Source organism: Elephantulus edwardii, unplaced genomic scaffold, assembly GCF_000299155.1.
Source record: "Elephantulus edwardii isolate Elephantulus edwardi_28Jun2011 unplaced genomic scaffold, EleEdw1.0 scaffold00003, whole genome shotgun sequence".
Classification (NCBI taxonomy): domain Eukaryota; kingdom Metazoa; phylum Chordata; class Mammalia; order Macroscelidea; family Macroscelididae; genus Elephantulus; species Elephantulus edwardii.
This window is the reverse complement of record NW_006399753.1, coordinates 30199822-30205194: the sequence shown is the minus strand read 5'-3', so window position 1 is coordinate 30205194 and position 5373 is coordinate 30199822.

The following is a 5373-nucleotide window of genomic DNA, read 5'->3' as shown; positions in this document are numbered from 1 at the left end:
TGGTAGAAATCTTCTATTTCCTCCTCTTTGGCTCTAGTTGTTGGTGCATATATTTGAATGATAGTGGTATTCACTGGAATTCCTTGTATGCGTATGGATATTATCCTATCGCTCACCACATTGTATTTCAGGATGGATCTAGAAATGACTTTTTTTTAAATTATGAAACCAACCCCATTTTTTCTCACCTTTTCATCCCCAGCATAGTAAATCATATAATTGTCTGATTCAAAATGTCCCATGCCAACCCATCTCATAAAGATGGATATTAATTTTTAAAAAATGTTAATCCATTTGCTGTTGTTTTAATGTTTCCTCCTTTTTCAATAATAATTTTTAGACATTATTTCTGCTACATTGGAATACTTAATCTTTAATCTTTACCATTGCTAAATTATCCTTATTAGTCAACTCTATGAGTCTGAATGCAACTTTCAAGAGACTGGTTAAATGAATCCAAATCTGTATTTCTTAGTACTTATGGAAAGTTCTTGAACTGATAGTATTGAGGTAAGCAACAGATCTTGTTCTCTCATTCATTATTTTGGACTTAGCAAAATTCCATGTTCTATATTTATAAGCATCATGACTTCGAGTGGAATAGTGTATACCTTCAATTAAACTTGTAGAGACTTTATGATCTAAATCAGTTTCACTAAAATACATTGAATTTTATTCACAGTGACAAAATAGTCACTCATCAAAACATGACCAAATGTAAAGATGACTGACTACTTTGCTAATATTTCATACCGAGGATGAAATTTTATATATACATGAGTCTGATTGATCCCTATATTTAATATGTAAGACATACATATGAGAAACACAAATGAAGAGGAACAGCAGCTTGGGAAGACAAAGCAAAATATTATAACGAAATGTGCAAAGAGCTGGAGTTACAAAATCAAAAGGGAAGAACCTGTTCAGCATTTCCAATGCTAAAGGAACTGAAGAATAAATTCAAGCCCTGAATTGCAATAATATTTAAAGATGCTATGGGCAAAGTATTGAATGATCCAGGAAGCATCAAAAGAAAATTCTTCTTCTGAAAAGGAGTAAACAGAGTCATTGTACCAAAAGGAACTGGTAGACACAAAAAGATTTTTATAGAAATAGTGTATCATTAAGAGGCAATAGTGATGGAGTAAATTCAAGCTGCTCTGAAGGAATTGGCAAAAGCCAAGGCACCAGAAATTGATGAAATACCAACTAACATATTTCAATGAACAGCTGCAGCCCTGGAGTGCAAAGCAGATTGTACCACAAACTCTAGAGGATAGTTACCTGGCCAACAGACTGGAAGAGATCCAAATTTATTCCCATTCACAAAAAGGTGACCCAACAGAATGTGGAAATTACTGAATATTACACGCACGCAAAATCTTGCTGAAGATTATCCAAAAGCAACTAGAACAGTACATAGGCACTGAACTGTCAGAAACACAAACTTGTTTGCCAAAACTGAGGAGGACTTGAAGCATTTGCTGCAGAAGGTCAAGGAAAGCTGTCTTTACTATTGCATCTCAATATCAAGAAAACAAACATTCTCACTACCAGGCCAAATGGCAGCATCTTAATGGAGAAGATATTGGGGTTGTTAACAATTTCATCGTGCTCAGGTCCACAATCAACACTTTTGGCACCAGCAGGCAGGAAATCAAAAGACAAGAAGGTGAAACCAAGTTGCTCCTTTGAGGCAAGGATTGTGAAACTCTGTCTCACATACATCAGACATGTTGCTAGGAGGGTTCAGTCCTTGGAGAAGGACATCATGCTTAAAAGAGTGGAGAATTGGTACAGGATCGGAAGACCCTGGATGAGATGGATTGAAACGGTGACTATGGCAATGGGGGCAGGCATGTGACCATGAGACTGGTTCAATGAAGAGCTCAAGGTAGGACATAAGGTAGGGAAGGCTTAGTGTTTACAGGGTCACTTAGCTGACTCAAGGCTGCATAACAACAAAAAATATATATAAGAATATGGCTTTGCATTTTTCAGGATGAATGTATAAGCACTTAGATAAAGCAATTATATTGATGGAAAAGAAATACCAGTTTTAGTTCACTGAGTTTATATTCAGTATCTGACAAGGAGAGATAACATTTCACTTAGGCAACCCAAGAAATCACAATCATAATTCAAAAAAGTACTTATTTTTTGTGGTGGTCTTAAAATTGCCAATTGTTGTGTAACAGTAAGTGAGTGAACACAGAATTGTGCTCATATATAAAACTATACAGTGTAAAATTATATTTTAGATTTATGAGAGTTTTTGGTGGGAAAAAAGAAAAGTTTTACTGTTAATTTTTAAAATGAGAATCTAATGTTAAGTTTTAAAAAGTATCTAAAAGTCTATGTACAGTCCATTGTATTTAATACAAAATAACATACAACTATTTATAAAAATGCAACTGAAAATAGATAATTGGCATCCTGAATCTTGATATTTAATGTTAGGTGTCACCAACTTTTGCAAGAGAAGAGTCTGAGAGTTAGGAGACAAGAAGACCGATTTCCCCATGTGTTCAAAACTTAATTCATTTATACTCCCTCTGAGTGATTTGGAATACTTTTCAAATAGTGCTTGTAGTTAACTTTTAAGTTGCCACGCTTTATGGTATTTCATTTCTCATGCCTTCTCTTCTCTTTCTCTATATATTTTCTTTAATACAATAATGTCATCCATCCCTTCTCCAGTTTTGTCATAAAAAAGATCATCAAGACATACCATATATGTCCATAGGGACTGCAAGGGCTAATGAATATGTATGTTCTGTGTCACAACAGAGCACTCCCCTTGTTCTGAAGTATCAACCCTCTTATGTGTGTAAATAACAGGTGAGCTGTAGCGTGCAGGGATAAATGGGGTTAACACAACCTGAAAGCCCCATGCTAGATGCATACTATCCGGCCTGTGAGATTGATTCAGCAAGAGAAATCTAAATGCCAAAAGCACTGTGTATTTCCTGAGTGTTCTGAATCTTCCTTTTTCAAAAGGACTCTGTAGAACTAACAATTAACATTGTTCTAAAATTGATTTCTTTTTAAGGATGTTATTGCAATTGATTTTCAAGATACTGTTTGTTGTATACAATATATTTTCACTTTTAATAAACACAAGCCAGGCATGGCATCAACCTTGGCATTTGGCAGGATTGGTAAAGATCCTCAGTTACACTCCTAAAATGTTATGTTAAGCATAAGGTGGGCATAAAGGTTTTTGTAAATAGTTATTTGCATAGATTTTATATGAAGCATATGTAAAGATCAATTTAGTTATATTTAAATGGAACTGTATTCACTCTTACCAAAGGCACCAAGCTGACAAGAGTCAATAAACAAACCCCAGATTCCAAGCCCAATGACCTTGCATTACATGAAATTTGCATTCATCCGCTTTTTGGTGTTCCTCTAGAATCTTACTCTAAAAGATAGTTTATATAAGACAAGATAAAAAGTTAGGATGTTTATTTAAGATTGAGGCACCATCACATAATTAGACAAAGGAGTAAGAATATTATGAGTATATAATTCTTTAACAATTCTCTATTAAAAAGCCAGAAAAAACTCTTCAATAAAGTGTGCAAAGCCTAGAAAAAAATTTATTTAGGTTATTTATGCATTTTTCTCTTTTTGGCGTTTTGTGCATTAATTTTTAATGCAATAGCAAAATAGTATCTTGGACTTCGATAAAAATATTCTATAGTCAGGTCTGGGTGACATAGTGCATTAATTCAGTGTCCTTCACTCCTGGGACCTGTGTATAATTTAGTCCAGACTGAAGAAAATAACTTTGATCTGAAGGCAGTAGAAAAAGCTACATATGAAATGAGTTTTGTGAGGTTTAGTGTTGTTTCTTCCATATAAGATGACATATGAAGATAAACGGTTTTAGAATACAGTCAACACGGTATAGGATTAAAAGTGAAGAGCTCTCAGTAATAGCAATAGGTTCCTCCTTTCTATATTCTCCCAACTTTACCCCAGTCTACATTTGGTGAAATAAACCCGAGTACCACCAATACCACCTGTAACTGGAAAAATTTTAATTTCCAGGTAAGTAGATTATTGCTGAAGTATCGTGTGAATGACAGTTCAGTGATCAGTGTTGCTGAACCTTCCATTTGTGAAAATAAAGAATGCAAAATGATGAGGCTGAAGTACAAGATATCAGAATCCTGGGGGGGAAAAAAATAGCATTTCTCCTCCTGGAGAGGGTATCCAACAACTGAATCTAGAAGAGTAGGAGGAAGCACAGTAGAAAAAAAAAATGTTTCTTCACACCTCATCTTATTTGTGTTCTCTATGAAAATACCTAATGGCAAAATTTCATCATTGTTACAATGGACTCTTATCATTATGGTAAAAAATTCTGCAAATATTAGTAAAATGGTAAATCCAGGTCTATGTGGCAAAAATCACATGAAGGTCAGAATTGTCTTTCTTTTACTTGTATATTCCAATTAATCCAACCCAATTCTGTTATGAGAAGACACCTCTAATATAGCATTAAAAAACAATGCTGCTCTTGATATAACTTTCAGTGGACTTAAAAGCTATAAGCTATAAAGATGTTATTCTTCTATAGTCTAAATTATTCTAATTTTTAAACATTATTTCTTACTAATGATCACAAATAATTTTACTCATCTCTTTAACATTACTGTTTGTCAATATTTTTAGAAAACTGTAAGAAAATTTTCCATACACATTTTAAAACCTGGGATATAATCTGAGAGAAATTTAATTTTGAATGGTTAACATTTGTTAAAAATGTTATAAAACTCAAGTTCACTATCTCCATTACAGATAATCTCAAAATCTATACAGTACATTTTAACTAGATAAGATGTCCACATCATATTTTTATCAAAAGTAAGCATTGCAATTTTACAGGGCTACACTGTTTGGTGGGTGGAGGGCAGGGGGAAGCAAATGGGAAGGATATTGGTGAAAGGACAGGGTAATGACAGGCAAGGTCTAATGGTGATTAATATTATAAAACATAATGCATGAGAATGATTGTATGAAACACAATGTGAAAGAACAGTGTGAAGCACAATGTATATAAACTTTGTAAGCAGACCAGTAAAAATGTAAAAAAAAGTAAACACTGCATTACTTAAGACCTAGTTCACTATGCATTTATTATTTTTGTCTTAAATCAAGTCAAAATCCTTGAAAGTTTTCATACTTATAAGTCACCACAACAAGATAAAGGAGAATAATTCAATTGAAAAATGGGCACAGGATATGAACAGACACTTCACCAAGGAAGACATTCAGATGGCACACAAGCACATGAAGAAATGTTCAAAATCCCTAGCCCTGAGAGAGATGCAAATCAAGACAACCATGAGATATCAT